Source organism: Trichomycterus rosablanca, chromosome 5 (genome assembly GCF_030014385.1).
Source record: "Trichomycterus rosablanca isolate fTriRos1 chromosome 5, fTriRos1.hap1, whole genome shotgun sequence".
In the NCBI taxonomy this organism is placed as follows: domain Eukaryota; kingdom Metazoa; phylum Chordata; class Actinopteri; order Siluriformes; family Trichomycteridae; genus Trichomycterus; species Trichomycterus rosablanca.
In genome coordinates this window covers 40,088,351-40,112,027 of record NC_085992.1, presented here as the reverse complement: position 1 = coordinate 40,112,027, position 23,677 = coordinate 40,088,351, and the positions used below count along the sequence as shown (strand labels likewise).

At 41.6% G+C, this 23,677-nt stretch overlaps 1 protein-coding gene across 2 annotated transcripts in view; it reads right to left on the bottom strand.

The window, feature by feature from the left end:
• zgc:171482 (zinc finger protein) overlaps positions 1 to 23,677 on the bottom strand; it is a 174,652-nt gene that overhangs the window by 136,046 nt on the left and 14,929 nt on the right. Inside the window, exon 2 of one of the 2 annotated variants that reach the window (XM_062995190.1) lies at positions 17,933 to 18,001. The exons of the other annotated variant lie outside the window; for it this stretch is intronic. The gene's annotated coding sequence lies outside the window, so the exon portion shown is untranslated. The remainder of the gene's footprint in view (positions 1 to 17,932; positions 18,002 to 23,677) is intronic. 2 annotated transcript variants of the gene reach the window in all.

The window sequence follows — 23,677 nt, the reverse complement described above, 5'->3', positions numbered from 1 at the left end:
GTATGGAGTTCTGCAGGTTTCACACTTTCTCCTTAAGCTGTTGTTGGTTTCCTTCACCAGCTCCAAGCAGGTGGACCGGCTGCTTTAAACTGCCTCTAAATGAGGCGTGAGTGAGTGAACGGGTACATTTGTGTAGCCTTTTACCTACTGTTATAAGGGGTTAGTGCATATCTAAACTAATCACTGGCATCCTTTATGAGCTTTTGGCACTGTTATGGATTTAATCAGGGTAAAAAACTGCTCCTGAGTTTCACAGATCGCTGTCGAGTTTGTGATCATTCTGTAACACCGTAATAAGAGCACAGGTTACTCGTGTGGCAGTCTTCATCTGTGATGTGACATCATTCCACCCTCTACCATCTGTCTCTATGTGCTCCTGTCTATTGGGTGAGAATGGAGAGGCCTCGTTTATGCCAGTTTACCATTTTGCGATTCATGCTGACGCACACGTCTAGTCACGGCGCTCTCGTGTGCTGCAAACATCAACAACAAAGGCATATTCTTTCACTCCTGTCTTTCCAGTCCTGACGTTGATTTTTAGCTCTTTATTTTAGTTTTAGACTTTAATTCCTCTTCTACCACCTGCCAGACTGGAGAATGAGCCATGCTTAGTCAAAAGGAACTGTACAGTACAGGTTCACAGCTCAGTGACAGGAGAAAAAAAAACAGGAAAGACAGAGGTACAGGAAGCGTGATGGATTGAAAGAGCCTGTCGGAAGCCCAGGAACCTGCAGAATTTACTGAGGCTTAATCACAGCTCGGCGTTTCAGACAGAAATCCTTCTTCAAAGCAGCAGGGCTTAGTGGTAGAGCTGGAGTTGTGGATACAATGACTCACGTACAGATGCTATTTTTCTGCAGGAGGCTATTTGCACCCATTACTACCCTACAATACAATACCCTAGGGTGAAAAAAGTCAAACCTCTGGGCTTATTATAGTCAAACAATCATTCACAGTTTCTCGCACACTAGAGCTTACAGTCATCGCCTAACTTAAAATAACACAGCATAGCAGTATACAGTGGTACCTTGAAATGTCAATTGGCATCAATTGCCAGGTTGCCACTGTTGGGCCCCTGAGCAAGGCCCTTAACCCTAAATTGTTTATACAGTAAGTTGCTCTGGATAAAAGCATCTGCTAAAGTTAAGTTTAAAAGTGAAACAGGAGGAAATGTGGAGCTTTCACAGTTGATTTGACGGTTGGTTATTCCACACAAATGCAGATTCGTCTCATATTCGCACTTTGATGACGTTTTACTGCACCGCTCACACACGTTGAGTTAAAGGGAAACATCGAGTTTAAGGGTACAAATTTCTTAATGAAGGGTGCCGAGTTATAAAGATTTTGAGTTTAGGGGACGTCGAGTTACAAGGTACCACTGTATTTCATATTAATGTAGGTCATTGTCACAAGTGTAGACCAAACAATAAGCTCAGTGTTTCAGACAGAAAACCTTCTTCGAAGTAGCAGGGCTTAGTGGTAGAGCTGGAGTTGTGGATACAATGACTCACTTACAGATGCTATTTTTCTGCAGGAGGCTATTTGCACCCATTACTACCCTACAATACAATACCCCAGGGTGAAAAAAGTCAAACCTCTGGACTTATTATAGTCAAACAATCATTCACAGTTTCTCGCACACTAGACTGAGCTCTAAACTCACACAACAACTTACTGTATTTGCCTAACTTAAAATAACACAGCATACCAGTATACAGTACCTTGAAACGTCAATTGGCATCTATTGGTTCTGGGACTATCATCAAGTTTAAAAGGCATCAAGTTTCAAGGTATTTTTCCCCATAAGGATGTATGGGAAATCTGTTAATGTGTTCCATGGTCCCATGGAACTGCATAATGTTTAGACTGATTTTGACACTTATACAGTGAAAATAACACAAATATTATATATAAAACACGGAAATACAACTGTTCTTTATTCTTTATTGTTTCCTTATGCTTCTTAATCGTGGAGATGCTTGATCTTGGAATACCATAATCCTTAGCGAGTCCAGTACAGGTGCATTTACATGAGAAGCGGTACAAAAGCTTTTGCTCTGGCTGTGCCATTATTTCCTTTGGAGTGTGCTGGTGCACAAAGCTTAACGTGACTTATTGTACTAAAACAACGAGCGAGGAATTTCATTAGTGGAGAGGACTTATGAGCAGTAATAATTAAGAGAGGTTTAGTGTTCCTCTGGTGTTCTTTTAATACATGAAGTCACATTAAGCGTTTTAGACTCTCAATGAGGCATAACATTATGACCCCCTTCCTAATATTGTGTTGGTCCCCCTTTTGCTGCAAAAACAGCCCTGACCCGTCAAAGCATGGACTCCACTAGACCCCTGAAGGTGTGCTGTGGTATCCTTTAACTACTGTAAGTTGTAAGGTGGCGCCTCCATGGATCGGACTTGTTTGTCCAGCACACCCCACAGATGCTCAACTGGATTGAGATCTGGGGAATTTGGAGGCCAAGTCAACACCTCAAACTTGTCGTTGTGCTCCTCAAACCATTCCTGAACCATTTTTGCTTTGTGGCGGGGTGCATTATCCTGCTGAAAGAGGCCATAGCCATCAGGGAATACTGTTTCCATGAAAGGGTGTATATGGCCTGCAATAATGCTTAGGTAGGGGGTTACGTGTCAAAGTAACATCCACATGGATGGCAGGACCCAAGGTTTCCAAGCAGAACATTGCCCAAAGCATCACACTGCCTCCGCCGGCTTGCCTTCTTCCCATAGTGCATCCTTTTTCAGCAATTTGAGCTACAGTAGCTCGTCTGTTGAATCGGACCACATGGGCCAGCCTTCACTCCCCACGTGCATCAGTGAGCCTTGGCCACCCATGACCCTGTTGCTGGTTTACCCTGTCGCTGGTTCACCACTGACAGGTGAAGTGAATAACACTGATTATCTCTTCATCACGGCACCTGTTAGTAGGTAAGATATTATTATGCAGCAAGTGAACATTTTATTCTCAAAGTTGTTAGAATCAGGAAAAATGGGCAAGCGTAAGGATTTAATCGAGTTTGACGAGGGCCAAATTGTGATGGCTAGACGACTGGGTCAGAGCATCTCCAAAACTGCAGCTCTTGTGGGGTGTTCCCGGTCTGCAATGTTCAGTATCTATCAAAAGCAGTCCAAGGAAGGAACAGTGGTAAACCGGCGACAGGGTCATGGGCAGCCAAGGCTCATTGATCCAACAGACGAGCTACTGTAGCTCAAATTGCTGAAGAAGTTAATGCTGGTTCTGATAGAAAGGTGTCAGAATACACAGTGGATCACAGTTGCAGGGCTGTTTTGGCAGCAAAAGGGAAACCAACACAATATTAGGAAGGTGGTCATAATGTTATGCCTCATCGGTGTAAATGCACCTTCCTAAATTAAACTCAGGTGAGACTGGTCAGTATGCTGGTAACGTGACTTCCTCTGCACTGCTTGATCAAACAGAGTTGCCTCGTGGCCACCCGCTGACTCCTGGGAATTGAAGTTTTCAGAGTCAGCAGGCACTAGTGTGAGGCCGATTGTGTCCGGAACAGCAGGCATTGAGGCAGGTCATTACTGCATAGCTGGTCCATCATTGCAGAGGTACAGGCATCTATTATTCTGGGAAGGCTTTTCACTATACACTCACTAGCCACTTTATTAGGAATACCTGTACATTTACTCATTTATGTACAAGCGATCTTCAAAAAGTTTCCGCACTTTTTAATACTCTATTTATTAAGAATTTCCAAAACAAATGACATCACTTTTGTACATAGTCCCAGTGTCGTACCAACTTTTTTAATGCCATCAGCAAAAAATGGTTTTGGGCCGCTCAGGTGGCGCAGCGGTAAAAAGACACGCTGCAACCAGAGCTGGATTCTGAGTACATCGTATCGAATCCAGCTCTGCCTTACCGGTTCGAGGCTGAGTGGCTGTATGGGCAACGATTGGCCGGTTGCTCAGTTGGGGGGCGGGACAAAGAACCGGATGTGGGTCTCTCTCTGTCAGAATGCGATTACGACCTCTGCCGGCTGATTAGAGGCGCCTGCACAGAGATGAGGAAGAGTGCCCTTAGGGTGTGTCTCTCCGCATGCAACGCTAGGTGGCGCTACACATCAATGTGTGGGTGGCAAAAATGCATCCGGCTGCTGCCCATGTTTCGGAGGGGATATGGGTTAGCTTCGATCTCCTCGGTCAGGGCAGGGTTCGGCATAGACAGAGAGGAAGCACGATGCAAATTGAACAATTGGATGCGCTAAAGGGGGAGAAAAATTGAAAAAAAATGATTTTGGTTGAGCGTGTAGCCACTGACGCATCACTGCTTTCACATCATCATCACATAAAAATCTTCTTCCCCTTAAAGCTTCTTTGAGTGTCCAAAAAGGTGAAAATCAGATGGCGCTAAATCCATACCATAAGCTCTATCTCAATCTCTCAGACACGACCAATTACTACTCCTCCCACCCTCATCATTTACAACCAGAATATAAAAGTGCGGAAACTTTTTGAATATCCCTCGTAATTATTCGGTCATCTGCCAGTCATGTGGCTGCAACATATTACACAAAATCCTACAGAAGGGTGAAAAGACAACATTATTTAGAGTTTACGCACAGAGCGACTTACAATTACGACTGAATACAATTTTTAACAGCTGAGGGTAAAGGGCAGTTGGCGGCACGGTGGCTAAGTCGGTAGCACTGTCGCCTCACAGCAAGAAGGTCCTGGGTTCGATCCCCAGGTGGGGCGGTCCTTTCTGTGTGGAGTTTGCATGTTCTCCTGTGTCTGTGTGGGTTTCCTCTGGGAGCTCTGGTTTCCTCCCACAGTCCAAAAACATGCAGCCAGGCTAATTGGAGACACTGAATTGTCCTATAGGTACCTAGCCGCTAATAAACTGCATAAACCAGTGTATTGTAGTGCCGGTCCCAAGCCCAGATAAATAGGGAGGGTTGTGTCAGGAGGGGCATCCGGCGTATAAACTGTGCCAAATCAACAATGTGGATCACGATCTGCAGGCGACCCCTTACGGGAGCAGCCGAGGAAATAGAGAGGGTAAAGGGCAGTTGTGTGGCTTGATCTGGCAACCTAATCTTTCTGCCTTTGTTCGGGATTCAGACACAGTCTCAATGTTCAAGTCTAGATTGAAAACATATTTATTAACTCAGGCTTGATTTGTCTTTCCAAACTAGGGGTAAGTGGCTCCGGTCCTGGGGGTCCGGGCAGACAGGTGCTCTCATGTTTGTTGGATTTGCTGGCGCTGCGTGTTGGCTTCTGGCTACGCCTGATCTCTGACCCCTAGGACCGGAGCTGCTTACCCGGACTATAGATAAAGGCGCAGAGCTTGGGGGTTCTAGGTCATAGAAACTTGTGGTGATCAGGGATGTCGGGTTGCTGTCGTTCTGTCTCTCTTGTCCGATCACTCAGGTTTGATGACGTTGGAAGAGGTGGGCGCTGACGTCATGACTTTGTTACCTGCTTACTCTCCATTTTAGTTATTCTGTAACAATTAGGGGTGCCGGAGTCTTATGCTACACATACCCACCCGAGGTTGTTGAGACTGCCATGCCAACAATGCTGCTCCTGCTAGATTCTATTGATGTAAATTATCCTCCAGGCCAACCAAGGAGGATGGGGGTCCCTGCTGAGTCTGGTTCCTCTCAAGGTTTCATCCTGTAATTTTAAGGGAGTTGCCACTGTCACCCTCGGCTTGCTCAATAGGGGTTTTCGGTCTGTTGGTCCTGGATTCTGTACAGCTGCTTTGAAACAATGTCCATTGTAAAAAGAGCTGCACAGATAAAATTGACTTTACTTGAGATTACTAGACCATGGCCATTGTTGGACACTGGAAAACAGCATTTCCGGACACTGGTAGCTCAGTGGTTTGTTTGTTTATTAGGATTTTAACATCATGTTTTACACTTTGGTTACATTCGTGACAGAAACGGTAGTTACTTATTACCCAAGGTTCATCAGTTCACAAGGTTATATAGAACACAGTCTTGGACAATTTAGTGTCTCCAATTCACCTCACTCGCATGTCTTTGGACTTTGGGAGGAAACCGGAGCTCCCGAAGGAAACCCACACGGACACAGGGAGAACATGCAAACTCCACACAGAAAGGACACAGACCACCCCACCTGTGGATCGAACCCAGGACCTTCTTGCTGTGAGGCGACAGTGCTACCCACTTAGCCACCGTGCCACCCGGTAGCTCAGTGGTACTTGACTAGTAATTCTAAGGGCGCTGGTTTAAACCCCACCACTCTCAAACCGTCACTGTTGGGCCCTTGAGCAATAGCCTTAACCCTCAAGCACTTGAACTGTATACAGTCACAAATGTAAGTCGTGCTGGATAAAAGCGTCCACTTTTTCTGGTTGAGTTCTATAATAATTCACCCTGTCAAACCTGCAAAGCACCTGCTGCTATAAACTTTTACTGTTGATCCAAATGCATCCTGGTTACATCAGTCAGTATATTTTGGTCTAACAGAAAAATGTGCTAAATATAATCACAGTTTACGAACGGATCAGCAAACGGATATTATAGTACAGTATAATTAGGTGTGTGAGCTCAAGCTAAAACTAGGAGCTATTATAATATGCATTACATTATAATGTCATGTAATATAATCAGCGATTACATGGTCTGGTGCTTCTTCATTGAGGGCACTAATGGTAGTGGCTGCTTCTAAGAATAAACGTCTTTTAGTATCTGTACAGTGCAAAGACGTCTAAAGGTTCTAACACAAACCTCATATACATACAGAAATTATTTTAACAGGACAAACAGTCAGTTGCTGCTGGAACCACATTCAAGGATCATACTTCTTCACTGTGGCCCTGATAAGTTGATGAGTGTTTTACAACCCCAAATCAGAAAAAGTTGAGACAGTATTGAAAATGCAAATATAATAAAAATGCAGTGTTCCTTACATTTACTTTGACTTTTATTTGGTTGCAGCCAGTTTGAACCCGAGATATTTCATGTTTTGTCTGCTCATTTCATTTCAGGCCTGCAAAACATAATGTTGTGATTCCAAACAGGTGATTGTAATCATGATTTGGTACAAAAGCAGCATCCACTAAAGGCTGAGTCTTTGATGAGCAAAGATGATCAGAGAATCTCCAGTTTGTCAACAAATGTGTGAGAAAATTATTGAAATGTTTAGAAATATTGTACCTCAAAGAAAGATTAGAAATGATTTGCATATTTCTCCCTCTACAGTGCATAATATCATTAAACCATTCAAGGAATCAGTAGGAATTTCAGTGTGTAAAGGTCAAGAGCGCAAGCTTAAGCTGAATGCCTGTGATCTTTGATCCCTCAGACGACACTGCATCAAGAACCGCCACTCAACAATAGCTGATATAACCACATGGGTGAGGGATTACTTTGGCAAACCTTTATCAAGCACTACAATACAGAGTTACATGCACAAATGCCACTTAAAACTTTACTGTGCAAAAAAGAAGCCTTACGTTAACCATGTCCAGAAGCGGCGTTGACTTCTCTGGGCTCTGAGGCATCTAGAATGGACCATCACACAGTGGAAATGTGTATTGTGGTCAGATGAATCAGCATTCCAGGTCTTCTTTGGAAAAAATGGACGCCGTGTGCTCCGGACCAAAAACGAAAAGAACCATCCAGACTGTTATCAGCAACAAGTCCAAAAGCCAGAGTCTGTCATGGTATGGGGTGTGTCAGTGCCCTTGGCAAAGGTCATTTACACTTCTGTGATGGCAGCATTAATGCAGAAAAGTACATTGAGATCTTAGAGCAACATGAGCTGCCTTCAAGACGTCATCTTTTCCAGGAACGTCAATGCTGCACACATTACAAAGGCATGGCTGCGGAAGAAGAGGGTACAGGTACTGGACTGGCCTGCCTGCAGTCCTGACCTGTCCCCAATAGAGAATGTGTGGAGAATTTTGAAAAGAAAAATGCGACAATGACCCTGTACTTTTGCACATCTTAAGACGTGTTTGCAGGAACAATGGGACAAAATAAAAGTTAAAACATTAAATCACTTGGTCTCCTCGGTGCCAAAACGTCTTTTAAGTGTGGTGAAAAGGAATGGCAACATTACAAAGTGGTAAATGCTTTACTGTCCCAACTTTTTTGGAATGTGTTGCAGACCTGACATGCAGGAATGGATGTTTATTAATAAATGAAATGAAGTTGAGCAGATAAAACATGAAATATCTCAGGTTCATCCTGTCTGCAATGAAATAAAAGTCAAAGTAAATTTAAGGAACACTGTGTGTTTATTTATTATTTGCATTTTCCATGCTGTCCCAACTTTTGTGGGGTTGTATTTTGTTTTTGGCTGGGCTGCATGTGTGAACATGGCATACAAAAACTGAGCACCCATGCTGTCTTTTATTTTCCAGCCATCCCCACTTCACACAACAGCAGCTCTCAACACTGCATGTGCAAATTCTGCAGTCATGCAAAATTCACTCCTAATGGTTTTTTCTATCCTGAAAGTCCTGAAGTGTGTACAGCTTCTTCAGTTTTTTCTGCCCAGAACTCTGGCAGGTCATAGCGAACGATGATGACTTGAGGTCAAATTCTTCATGAATGATGAGTAGGGCAGGCCAGCACGGGCCCAGATGTATTGAGACGACCCTCAGGCGTATCATAAGCAGATTCCAGAAATCGATTTCAGAGATACGACATAGCACTTTATCTGAACCTCGTTTTTGCTTCCCGCATCTACAGCAAAGGGGCGGACGATAGGTAGACAGATGTTTTTGTAGATTATTGGTTTAACCTCAGACTGAAAGTTTGTGAAATCTAATCGTATTAAAAAATTAAGGAGCAGGTGGTATGGTGATAGCTGGTGGTATGGTGATAGACGGGCCAGTGATAGCTCAGTGGTTAAGGTACTGGACTAGTAAACAGAAGGTTGCCGGTTCAAGCCCCGCCACCACCAAGTTGCCACTGTTGGTCCCTGAGCAAGGCCCTTAACCCTCAATTGCTCATTGTAAGTCGCTTTGGATAAAAGTGTCTGCTAAATGCTGAAAATGTAAATGTAAATGTATGGTGGCGCAGTGGAAAGCACTCGTCGTCTCACAGAAAAAAAGTCCTGGGTTTGACTCCCTATTCGAGTCCTTTCTGTGTGGAGTTTATGTTCTCCCTTAGTGCTTTTCCACCAAAAGAACTCTGGTTCTTGAACTGGTTCTGGTTCAGGCTTGTGTTTACACCAATTTTGGGAGCCAAGCACGCATCATCAACATTGGGCATTGCGCAACAAAAGTAAAGAATAGTAATGCTATGACAAAGTGTGTTACAGATAGGGATGTAACAACGCACCAATACGCAGTTAAAAATCGATGCATTTTTGCCACTATTTAAATCGATAATTCAAGTAAAATGAATCGATATTCACTTTAAACAGCGAAGGGCACTTGCGCCAGCCACCTCGCCTGGTTGCCAAATCGAGCTTTATCCAAAATGGGTGAAAATTCAAAGGTCGCGGTGGTGACTTGGCAACCCTAGAACTACACAGTTCTAGAAAAAAGGCGACCGCAGGTGAAGATGTGGAACTTGAGGATGCCCCCTTCTTTTTCAAATCAGAAGTGTGGTTTCCTCAAGACCGAAAATGAAAAAAGATAATGGACAAAACAACAGGATACTGAACTACACATAGCGCAATGAACATGATAAACATATAAACCGGCACCACAGTGAGAAGCTCCGGTCACACTGCGTAAGCGAAAATCATTCATAAAAGGGCAAACCACGCTGACAAGCGCGTTTACATGAGGTGCATTGGTATTTTCGTGGCCAAACATATAAGGCCATTTTCAGTAGTTGAAAATGAGAGATTTCGATTGCTGGTTAACACACTGGAGCCTAAATACTGCATTCCATCGCGCCTGCACTTTAGCCATACTGTAATGCCAGGACTTTACTTTACAGCACTTTACTTTACAGCACTTTGCCAAGCTTGGAAGGAGCACAGGCAAAACCTTAGTTTATTTATTTGAGGTTACTTTCTTTGTTTGTATTATTTATTTATTTATTTATTATATAATGTGGGATTTGTTTTAAAATTTCATTTGTTTTTTTTACACAAAATGTGAAATGTGAGGGGAAATGTGCAGCATTGTTTTTGGTTTTTATTTAGATAAATAAAAGATAAGCACATACATTATTCTATTTTATATTTTAAAGAGAAATAATAATAATAATAAAGGAAACTTCATTTTGTTTAAAAAAATCGGGAAAAAATCGTATCGTGAACTCAGTATCGTATCGTATCGTGGGTAGAGTGTATCGTTACATCCCTAGTTACAGATGTTCAAAATTTTTCTATTTTATTTATGCATTTTCTCCCATTTCTCCCAATTTAGCATAGTCAATTTGTCTTCCGTTGCTGGAGGACCCCCGATTGCAGTCGAGGTGGGTATATTGCTGCTCACGCCTCCTCCAACCCGTGCGCAGCACTTAGCAAAACCCTTCTTCACCCATGCATTCTGCACAGGTGCCTCTCTATCTGCCAATCAGGGTCCTTACACAGCGTCTGAAGACCCCACCCACATAGTCCGGTCATCACTCCCTGCAGGCACTGCCAATTATGCCCGCTAGATGGTGCCCCAGCTGACCGGTGGCAACGCCGAGTTTCGAACCGAGGAGTTGATGTGCTAGAGGAATATCCCGCTGTGCCACCTGAGTGCCAGATGTTGCTTTCTTTAGTGCATTCACGTGAGAAGCGTTTTTTGTGTGAACATTTGTGTAAAATAACCATCAAATCTACTCTAAAAGCATCCACATATATCTTTGTTTAGCTGTATTTACTTCACTTGTGGTGGTTATGCAGCTTGGGGTGCAGAGAATCAGCTTCTCGGGAGAGTCGAAAAAGCCTTACGTACAAAATGCGTAATATGGCTTAATGTAATAAAAGTACAACATAAGAACACAAAACTTCTCTCTGTTATTACTGGTTATAAGTGCTATATACTTTCACTCCAAGCATTTTTCATACTGTGTGGGTCGCTTTTACCATGTCATATCAAACAGTTCATCTCATTTGAGGTGCTTTGAAAATATGAGCAGCAAACTGGATCAAAATTCAATCAGGTGAAACTAGTGCTGGGCGGTATGATGGTTCATTCGGTATACCGGCTTCGATTTCCCATACCGTAGCATAGTTTATACAACAGTCATTAAGCGCTGGACAGCTGGATGGCAGAGCTGAGATTCGATACGATGTATTTGTAATCCCACCTCTGGTGTGCTAGCGTATTTTACCCCTGCGCCACCTGAGCGGCCCAAAATAAGCATTTTTGACATATATGTTACATATACTGTATGTCAAAAAATGTATTACACATACATGAGCAAACATATTTCTATGGGCCACACATATATGTCAATATATGAAATTGTTCCAATTTCTAACAGGTTTCATATATAGTTTGCACAAATATGGGCATAAATGTTATATATAAAATGATATATATGTACATGTATTACATTTGTGTATGTGTGTCTTGGTGCTGTTGCTGTTAAGTAAACTTCTGCACATGGAACCACACCTTCCTGTCTAGTCAGGTCATTAAACAGTAATTTTTCTGACAAGAAACATTTGCACTTCCATCCACAATACAATAAAAAACAAAGATTAACAAAATACTCTTCTCAAAAATGTCAATGTGCTCCTGTATTTTCTATTATTTCAATTACATTCATATACATATTTCATTAAAAGACTAAATGTCACATAAACATGCTGTAAGAAAAATTACAAACATCACTTTTTTTTTTTTTTTTGTAGCCCAGACACATTTCCTGCTTGTAGTATCTGAAATCTGTCTCCTGGATAAATGAGGTGCATTTTAAAAAAAGTAAAGCACTTGACAATAAATTACAAAGTGATGTACTTGTGACAGACGCTTTCACAAACCTCACATTTCAAAGGAACACTCTAATTTTCACTAGGACTAAATTATTTCACATCACCCTAATACTTCATTTATTGCTGTTTCCTCTGGAGAGCAATCGTGATTCGCATATGAAACATAATGTCTGTTTATCTGAGCCTGACAGTAAGTCCACCCAGCCTGAACTCTCCGAATTTGAATCTTAGCTCTGCTATTACTGTCGCAGACAAATTGTGCCTGCTAGGGGGCGCCCAGCCGACAAGTCTTTTTCCACCCAGCAGACTAATTGGCCACTAGTCTGCTGAGTGAAAAAGACTCGGACAAAAAGGGGGTTGGGTTTTCTGTATGCCTTTCTGTAGGCACCTGTACAGAAGTGGAGGAATGTAGAGATGCGCATGACTCTACATGTGCAAGACTGGCCTCATGTGCAAATCCACCAGCATGGGCATGGGCGAATAAGAATGTAACCTGTTGTGTCAGGTTAGTATACCCACCTCAGACACCTGGGTCCCCGGCAGCAGTTTAAAAAATAAATAAATGAATAAATAAATAAATAATATTAAAAATGATAAAAATAAATAAATAAATAATAATAAAAATGATAATAATAATAAAAATGATGATAATAATAATAATAATGATAATAATAAAAATGATAATAATAATAATAATAATAATAATGATAATATTAATAATAATGATAATAATAATAATATACATGATAATAATAATAATAATAATAATGATAATGATAATATTAATAATAATGATAATAATAATAATAATATACATGATAATAATAATAATAATAATAATAATAATAATAATAATAATAATAATAATAAATGAAATAGGTAACCAGAAAAAAAAAAAAGTACAGGACAAAATGTGTGTGCTCGTTCTGTCAATCCAAAAAGAATCACTAATGATCCTGGGCTCTTGAATATTCAAAAAACAGTGTGTTTATAAACACGATAATAATCTGATTATACTCAGGTCTAGGGTGTAATCTGATTATTTTAATGCTCATAAAGACAGCAACTTTCGCAATCTAATGAAAACCTATCAGCGAACAAGATGCTTGGATTTCACATATCTAAAAGTCATTTCAGAGAGAGAGTCAGAGTCAGAGAGGTTTTATTGTCATTTCAGCTACATACAAGTACATATTAAAACGAAACAGCGTTCCTCTAGGATCACGGTGTAACACAGTACAAACAGTGCAAGACAAAACAGTGTAAATACAAAACAGTGTAAGTACAACAATAAATACAAAAAATCCTATAATAAATAACTACAAAAGATATTCCTAATTATCCCTAATCTAAACAAGTAATTAGAAGACAGGACTAAAGACAAGTGTTAGTACATGATGGTGAATAGATGGTACAATGGTTCATGAGGTAGTGACATGTTGTACATTAGCAGCGTAAAATTGGCAATGGAGCCTAAAAGGTAAATAAGGTGCAAAAATACAAAAAGACTTTTCAATATTTGAATAAGCAGTAAAATTGGCAATGGAGATAAGGTGCCTAAGAAGTAAAAGGTGCAAAAATACAAAATGACTTTATTTAACAAAATACTGGATATGTGATCATGAGCTTCACTGACCTCCCATTCCTGAACCTTAGGCATTAGGAGGGAGTTGCAACCACATGGGAATCCAATGGGAATTGGTGCCCGTTAATTCAAAAAGAGCGTCTGTGAGGTCAGAGACTTGATTTCGACATGACATGAAAGTCTGGCCAGCGATGGATATTTCATTCCATTTCAAAGATGTTTTGATGATTTTAAAAGGGTTGAGAACAGAGCTCTGCTGTGGAGGCCATTAAAATGCCTCCACACCAAACTTCAATGTTAAATCACGTCTCTGTGGACCTCGCTTTGTGCACAGGCTTACATGGGGGAACAGCAAAGGACCTCACCAAACGGTGGCCGCGAAGTTGGAGGCATATAAATTATTTAAACTAAACTACTCCACTAATTGGGTGGCATGGTGGCTTAGTGGGTAGCACTGTCGCCTCACAGCAAGAAGGTCCTAGGTTCGATCCCCTGGCGGGGTGGTCCGAGTCCTTTCTGTGTGGAGTTTGCATGTTCTCCCCGTGTCTGCGTGGGTTTCCTCCCACAGTCCAAAAACATGCAGTCAGGTTATTTGGAGACACTGAATTGCCCTATAGGTGAATGGGTGTGTGTGTATGTGTGTCTGCCCTGCGATGGACTGGCGCCCTGCCCAGGGTGTTACTATGTTCCTTGCACCCATTGAAAAGCTGGGATAGGCTCCAACACCCCCCGCCCCGCGACCCTAATTGGACAAGCGGTTAAGAAAGTAAGTGAGTGCTCAACTAATTAATTAGAAAGGAGGTCCATATACTGTTGCCATATAATGTATTTATCCCAACTCTACATTTAATGCCAATTCTTTTTGAAATGTATGAAATTTCTAACAGAACTTCACTCATGTCTTCTTATCATTTTAAGTACCTCTATGTCCTTATCCTTCTGACTTTATTAAATTCTACCCAGCATGCCTTGTACAGTACATGGCAGGTCTGGCATTTTCTGAAAGAAGAAAAAGATGAAGATGACAAGCCACCAAAAGCCTTAAAGCTAAATCACCAAGCGGCAACGTGTCAGCATCGATTGTAATCAGAGTCCTGTCATCTCTCAGTCCAGCTGTCCCCTCAATGACAAAGTGACAGAAAAAGGACTAATATATTTAAGAAATGTTGATGGAACTGCACTGTAAGAACAGGTTTCCTTTCTTTTTATCTAGTATAATACGAGGAATCTCCACAAGGGTAGGAAAAAAGTGTGGAAACTTTTTGAAGAACCCTCGTATTAGCCTTGTGTGATAGCAAAAGGTAGGCAGCACAGTGACTCGGGAGAGTAGCACTGTTGCTCCACGCAGTTGGAGCTACTAAAATTGCCCTGGATGTGTGTGTGTGTGTGTGTGTGTGTGTTCTGCAATGAACTGGCAACCTGACGATTGTTTCCTGCCTTTCACCTAGTGAATAGTACCCACATAGCCAATCTTGCCTGTATATATAACCCCACCTCACCTCACCTCCAACATAGCCAATCTTGCCTCTATATATAACCCCACCTCACCTTGCCTCCAACATAGACAATCCAGCCTGTATATATAATCCCAACTCGCCTCACCTCCGACATAGCTAATCTTGCCTGTATATATAATCCCACCTTGCCTTACCTCTGACATAGACAGGCTTGCCTGTATATATAACCCCACCTCACCTTGCCTCCGATACAGCCAATATTGCCTGTATATATAACCCCACCTCGCCTCACACCTAACATAGACAATCCTGCCTGTATATATAACCCCACCTCACCTCACACCTAACATAGACAATCCTGCCTGTATATATAACCCCACCTCACCTCACACCTAACATAGACAATCCTGCCTGTATATATAACCCCACCTCGCCTCACACCTAACATAGACAATCCTGCCTGTATATATAACCCCACCTCGCCTCACACCTAACATAGACAATCCTGCCTGTATATATAACCCCACCTCGCCTCACACCTAACATAGACAATCCTGCCTGTATATATAACCCCACCTCGCCTCACACCTAACATAGACTATCCTGCCTGTATATATAACCCCACCTCACCTCACACCTAACATAGACAATCCTGCCTGTATATATAACCCCACCTCACCTCACACCTAACATAGACAATCCTGCCTGTGTATATAACCCCACCTCGCCTCACACCTAACATAGACAATCCTGCCTGTATATATAACCCCACCTCACCTCACACCTAACATAGACTATCCTGCCTGTATATATAACCCCACCTCACCTCACACCTAACATAGACAATCCTGCCTGTATATATAACCCCACCTCACCTCACACCTAACATAGACAATCCTGCCTGTGTATATAACCCCACCTCGCCTCACACCTAACATAGACAATCCTGCCTGTATATATAACCCCACCTCGCCTCACACCTAACACAGACAATCCTGCCTGTATATATAACCCCACCTCGCCTCACACCTAACATAGACAATCCTGCCTGTATATATAACCCCACCTCACCTCACACCTAACACAGACAATCCTGCCTGTATATATAACCCCACCTCGCCTCACACGTAACATAGACAATCCTGCCTGTATATATAACCCCACCTCACCTCACACCTAACATAGACAATCCTGCCTGTATATATAACCCCACCTCACCTCGCCTTCGACATAGACAATCTTGCCTGTATATATAACCCCACCTCACCTTGCCTCCGACATAGCCAATCCTGCCTGTATATATAACCCCACCTCAACTCACCCCCGACATAGCCAATCTTGCCTGAATATATAACCCCACCTCACCTCGCCTCCGACATAGACAATCCAGCCTGCATATATAACCCCACCTCACCTTGCCTCTGACATAGACAATCCTGCCTGTATATATAACCCCACCTCACCTTGCCTCTGACATAGACAATCCTGCCTGTATATATAACCCCACCTCACCTTGCCTCCGACATAGACAATCCTGCCTGTATATATAACCCCACCTCACCTCACACCTAACATAGACAATCCAGCCTGTAAATATAACTCCACCTCACCTCACACCTAACATAGACAATCCAGCCTGTAAATATAACCCCACCTCACCTCACACCTAACATAGACAATCCTGCCTGTATATATAACCCCACCTCACCTTGCCTCTGACATAGACAATCCTGCCTGTATATATAACCCTACCTCACCTTGCCTCCGACATAGACAATCCTGCCTGTATATATAACCCCACCTCACCTTGCCTCCGACATAGACAATCCTGCCTGTATATATAACCCCACCTCACCTTGCCTGTGACATAGACAATCCTGCCTGTATATATAACCCCACCTCACCTTGCCTCCGACATAGACAATCCTGCCTGTATATATAACCCCACCTCACCTTGCCTCTGACATAGACAATCCTGCCTGTATATATAACCCCACCTCACCTTGCCTCCGACATAGACAATCCTGCCTGTAAATATAACCCCACCACGCCTCACACCTAACATAGACAATCCTGCCTGTATATATAACCCCACCTCACCTTGCCTCCGACATAGACAATCCTGCCTGTATATATAACCCCACCTCACCTCACACCTAACATAGACAATCCTGCCTGTATATATAACCCCACCTCACCTTGCCTCCGACATAGACAATCCTGCCTGTATATATAACCCCACCTCACCTCACCTGGTAGTTTTGTAATAATAAGAAATAAGTAAATAATAATACATAATTTATTACTAAGTAAATAAGTACATAATTAATAAATTACTTATTTATAAATTATTTATTAAAAAATACTTATTAATAAATAAGTAAATAAAAAATAATTTATTAATAATAAATAACAGTCCAAAAACATGCAGCCAGGCTAATTGGAGACACTGAATTGTCCTATAGGTACCTAGGCTCTAGGATGCATAAACAAGTGTATTGTAGTGCCGGTCCCAAGCCCGGATAAATAGGGAGGGTTGTGTCAGGAAGGGCATCCGGCGTAAAAACTGTGCCAAATCAACAATGTGGATCATGATCCGCTGGCAACCCCTAACGGGAGCAGCCGAGCAAATAGATATAGCTTTGTAAGCTGTGTGGGTGCCACACAGCTTCCCGGTAAACCTAGCTTCTGATCACTAACTGCAAAGAGTTTGGTTTGTTTTTCAGTGGCCTGTCAGTCACCTCTTGAAACATGTCAATATTAACATTTACATTTACATTTTCAGCATTTAGCAGACGCCTTTATCCAAAGCCACTTACAGTACAGTTACAATATACAGTCTGATCAATTGAGGGTTAAGGGCCTTGCTCAAGGACCCAACAGCAGCAACCTGGCAGTGGTGGGGCTTGAACCAGCGACCCTCTGATCACTGGTCCAGGACCTTAACCACTAGGCTACAGCTGGCCCTAATATGTATACTAATTCTGTAAATTGCCCCTATGTATAAATAATTGAGTGAAAAGAAGGGTGTGATTACCTGTGATGGACTGGTGTCTTGTCTAGGATGTGTTCCCACCTTGCACTCTGTGCTTTGGGTAGGTTTCAGCTGTGAAGAATGGTTAACTGTATGATTAAAGATTCCAAAAGAGATTATTCTATTTGGTTACAGAGATTATAGAAATTATAAAACACTCTGTGTGTGTGTGTGTTGGACATAGCAAAAAAATCTTAATAACAAAATATTAGGAATTAAAATTTGTAAGATTTAAGCAGATTGTTGTGTACTGAGATGCAGCACAGATTTTCATTTGAGTCAGGATACGCATGGCTGCTTTAAAGCTCTAAGTCACAGGTTTTGGCGCCAAGCACCTTCGGGGGTATGAGTCAGCGATGACCAGTCTATTTCACCCACTGTGTGCCAAGGTTAACTGCTTACTGAGATACATAAAAATGGTCAGAAGACACATCTGTGCCTTTCAGATATAAATCCTAAATGTATATGATATAAATAGTGAAAATTACCAATAAAAGAAAAAACAGAGACATGAAAAATACACTCTAACATTGAAACAAGGAAAATATGCACCGATCAGGCATAACATTAAAACCACCTCCTTGTTTCTACACTTACTGTCCATTTAATCAGCTTCACTTACCATATAGAAGCACTTTGTACTGACTGTAGTCCATCTGTTTCTCTACATACTTGCTTTCACAATGTTCTTCAATGGTAAGGACCCCCACAGGACCACCACAGAGCAGGTATTATTTGAGTGGTGGATAATTCTCAGTACTGCAGTGACACTGACATGGTGGTGGTGTGTTAATGTGTGTTGTGCTGGTATGAGTGGATCAGACACAGCAGCACTGCTGGAGTTTTTAAACACCTCACTGCCACTGCTGGACTGAGAATAGTCCACCAACCAAAAATATCCAGCCAACAGCACCCTGTGGGCAGCGTCCTGTGACCACTGATGAAGGTCTAGAAGATGACCAACTCAAACAGCAGCAATAGATGAGAATAGGGCAGTTGTAGGGAAGTTGTAGCCTAGCGGTTAAGGTACTGGACTAGTAATAAGAAGGTCACTGGTTCAAGCCCCACAACTGCCAGGTTGCCACTGTTGGGCCCCTGAGCAAGGCCTTTAACCCTAAGTTGCTTAGATTGTGTAGTCACAGAAATGTAAGTCGCTTTGGATAAAAGCGTCTGCTAAATGCCGAAAATGTAAATGTAAATGTCTCTGACTTTACATCTACAACATGGACCAACTAGGTAGAAATGTCTAATAGAGTGGACAGTGAGTGGACATGGTATTTAAAAACTCCATCAGCGCTGCACACTAACACACCACCACCATGTCAGTGTCACTGCAGTGCTGAGAATCATCCACCATCTAATTAATACCTGCTCTGTAGTGGTCCTGTGGGGGTCCAGAGCATTGAAGAACAGGGTGAAGGCAGGTTAAAAAGTATGCAGAGAAACAGATGGACTACAGTCAGTACAACTACAAAGTGCTTCTATATGGTAAGTGGAGCTGATTAAATGGACAGTGAGTGTAGAAACAAGAAGGTGGTTTTAATGTTATGCCTGATCGGTGTATATTTTCCTTTGCTACAACTGAAAAAAATGGTAAAACTGCACTGCAGAACATCATGTCGATCTTAAAATTCATGAACCCTACTTCAGTGCTAAAAACAGGATGGGGGACAGAAACAGCATCCTCCAAAAATAATGATAAACAAGACACGAGGGAAGAGAATTCATGACAGAACCTTGCTTTCTTACTGAGACTCTCTGTGATAAATGCAAACACTGGATGTGATGTTTTGTCTGCAGAATCATACACACACACAGTTAGGCCTCGTGCAGAGCTTGGCGTAATCAATATACAGAACAATTCAGGTCACAGAACCAAGAAAGCACTCATACACAGCTGTCTTCTGTGATTCTAATCGAACAAAAGTGCTGTGGAGCTTGGCATGTGGGCTGTTAGCTGGGCTGATTTATTTCTTTATTTAGTACACACAATGTTGAGTATTTAAACTGAATGAGTAACGATACATGATTATATGAAAAATGTATGTTAACGTTACATGGTCTGCTCTAAAATGTTATCTATACAGCACACAACAATTTAAACACATTAGGTGGAATATTGCCATGTCATGTTTTGTCACATGGCAATATCTGTTTAACCTAGAGGTTATCACAATATACTAAGCCAGGATTTCAGCAGCAGCATATAATGATTATATAGCAATAAACTGGTTAGATGATTAAGAACAATTTAAAAGAAAATAGAATTATAAGCTTCTTTATTTTTATAAAACACTCATAAACTAAATTATAGAATAAATGGAAGCTACAATACACACCACAGCCTACCTTAATGGTTGAATGTAAACCTAGAACATCCAGCGATGGTCTCAATTATGAAAATTACAATAGAATTGCTATTGTAACACTGTGGTGTAGTGTGCTGATAATGTTTGATGTATGTGTTTATTTATTAACTGCATCTTGTCCCTTTGGGGATTCCATAGTTGAAGGAAAAGTGTGCTTCTTTACACACGTGATCATCTCTCTGTAGTCTGTGCTGTGCCTCAAAGGAACAAGCCAGTAAAGTACTCTGCTTATTCTGTTTATTTCTTACTTTATGAACTCAGCAAACTCTAAAGACGCTAAGACCGCCTAAACGTGAGGCACTTGAAAGCTATGCGAATTAAAAACGTTAAATTGCTAAACACAAACCTTAAAATTTAAATTTTGCAGCAAATTGCATATTACACAGGAAAAGGCTCATTTTACCTTACGTGAAATTCACGTCACAGCCATGGATTAGGTAGGGCCTTCCTGGGGGTGCTCGGGTGGTGCAGCGTTACAATCATGCTAGGCCATTACTGCTGAGTTTAAATCTCAGTGGTGCTCTATGGACATTACTGGCCATGTCTGAGGACAGAGGTGGTTGATGGCCAAAGAAACTAGCCATTGGGTTGTGCACTTGACGCTCCGAGTGTCGGTCCCTTTGGGGATTCCATAGTTGAAGGAAAAGTGTGCTTCTTTACACACATGATCATCTCTCTGTAGTCTGTGCTGCGCGTCAAAGGAACAAGCCAGTAAAGTACTCTGCTTATTCTGTTTATTTTTTACTTTATGAACTCAGCAAACTCTAAAGACGCTCGATTACACTAAGACCGCCTTAATGTTAGAAACTTGAAAGCTACGCGAATGAAAAACGTTAAATCGCTAAACACAAATCTTAAAATTTCAATTTCGCAGCAAATTGCATATTACACAGGAAAAGGCTCATTATAAAACGGATAGTTCCGGTCCTAAAATCTGATCGGCTGAGCTGCGTTTGAAGCCGTTGTAAAATCCCCGATATACGCACACCTATGACCACCTCACATAATTCCATATTAAATAAATTTAACATTTAAATGAATATTAAATAAAAACATTTATAAATTGAACATTGTTGTATTTTATTATATTTTATGTTGACCGCCGTTTTATGAAAGCAATAAGCCACAAACGCACGGTCTCTCGTGGCTTATAGCTTTATTTTACCTTACGTGAAATTCACGTCACAGCCATGAATTAGGTAGGGCCTTAATCCTGAGGGTGCTCGGGTGGTGCAGCGTTATAATCATGAAAGGCCATTACTGCTGAGTTTAAATCTCAGTGGTGCTCTATGGACATTGCTGGCCATGTCTGAGAAAGAAGGGTGGTTGATGGCCAATGGGTGGTGCACTTGACACTCTCACTGTCGGTCCCAAACCCAGGTAAAATTAGGAGGGTTACAGGAGGGTTAAGATTGCAGCCAATCTTAGACAGTGACTCATTATTGTGCATGTTGGAAAACAACATTCTAAAAGAGCAATGTGAGCTCCTAAAGCATAACTTCACTAAACCTTTTATTACACTAGAAAATTGTTTAAGCTTGAAGGTTTTAATGCATCCTACAAGGGTTTAATTATATAGAGAACTTTAATCTCTTTTGGGGTCATAAAAAGTAAACAGTAACGTAAACAGTTCTGGTATCCAAGTGATAACTGGTCACCTTATTTTCTCTCTGCAACACCCATCTGCTCCTCATGCTTATGTGCTAAAATGCAACAATATGAATGCACCTGAGGACCAGATGGACTTGCATCAGCCTGATTGTGGGCAATCTCTTGCCACATGACTTGTCCAACAACAGGCTCACACTGACTCATTACAGCCCAAACACTCTAAGCCCTAGAACTCACCATCATTACCTTCTGAAGGCACATGGTTCCAGTTCTCCAGCAAGAGTACCAATGACGCTCTCTAGCCTGAGCCCACGAGTTTCACCTATTAACCTGTGAGCACCTCCACCTTCTAAACCCACCTTTCAAGCCGAAAAACCTCGACCATTCAATCAATCTGACAGAACACTTCAGTATCTACCACAGCAACAGCAACAACCACATCAATCATCTCTTCAGGAAACACACAGTACAGTATGTTCAGGTAACAAAGCTCATAATGGTAGTTTGATATTGCCAGGGTCCTCACTGTAATATATACTGTAATATAGTTGTAATATTAATGATAGCTTGCAAAACAAGCCCATGGCACCTGGAGTTTACAATAATTTATATGGACAGCTGTTGCTCTTCAGAATCAATTAGATTTGAATCACACATTAAGAACAAGGTTAAGAAACTAGCACCAGAGATGGGGACTCGAGATGGGGAAGTTGCTACAGTCATGTGAAAAATTTAGGACACCCCATGAAATCCTTTGTCTTTTTGAACATATTTAAACATTTGAACATTTGAGCTTCATTTGAACAGTACTGAGAGATGGAGCTTATATAACTAAACAAATAAAATGTTAAAAAATTACTTTTAAACACAAGCTATAAAATGTAATGAACAAAAATGGAAATTTATTGTGAGGAAAAAGTTAGGACACCCCCACATTTATTACTACCTAAAATTAGAATCCAGTGCTCCACATCAGCTGCAATGATTAGACCATCGTTAGAGGACATTGGAGTTTTATTTAAACCTCAGACATTAGTTTGGTTTGCTCTTGATTGTTGAAGTGAGTGTTCTCACCATGGTGAGATCTAAAGAGCTCTCTGAGGCCTTCAGAAAGAAGGTTGTAAATGCATATGAGTCTGTGAAGGGATTTAAAAAGATCTAAAAACAATTAGAAATCAGCCATTCCACTGTCCGGAAAATCATTTACAAGTGGAGAACATTTAAAACAACTGCCAACATGGCCAGGTCAGGCTGTCCTAGCAAGTTCAGCCCAAGAGCAGACCGCAAGATGTGTAAAGAAGTCTCCAATAATCCTACAATGTCATCACGGGACCTACAGCTAGCTCTTGCCACAGTTGATGTCAAGGTACATGCATCTACCATCAGAAAGGGACTGCACAAGTTTGATTTTCATGGGAGGTGAGCAAGGAGGAAACCCTTGCTGTGAAAAAAACATCAGGGCAAGACTAAAGTTTACCAGAGAACACCTAGACAAAGACCAGGACTTCTGGAACAATGTGCTTTGGACAGATGAATTCAAAGCTGAATTATTTGGGCACAATAACAGAAGACATGTTTGGCGCAAACCCAACACAGCATTTGGGAACAAGAACCTCATACCAACTGTGAAGCATGGAGGTGGAAATGTCATGGTTTGGGGCAGCAGGGCCTGGCAAGCTCTACATTATAGAATCCACAATGAATTCTTCACTGTATCAGAGGGTGCTTAAGAAAAATGTAAGACCATCTGTCCAAAAACTGAAGCTGA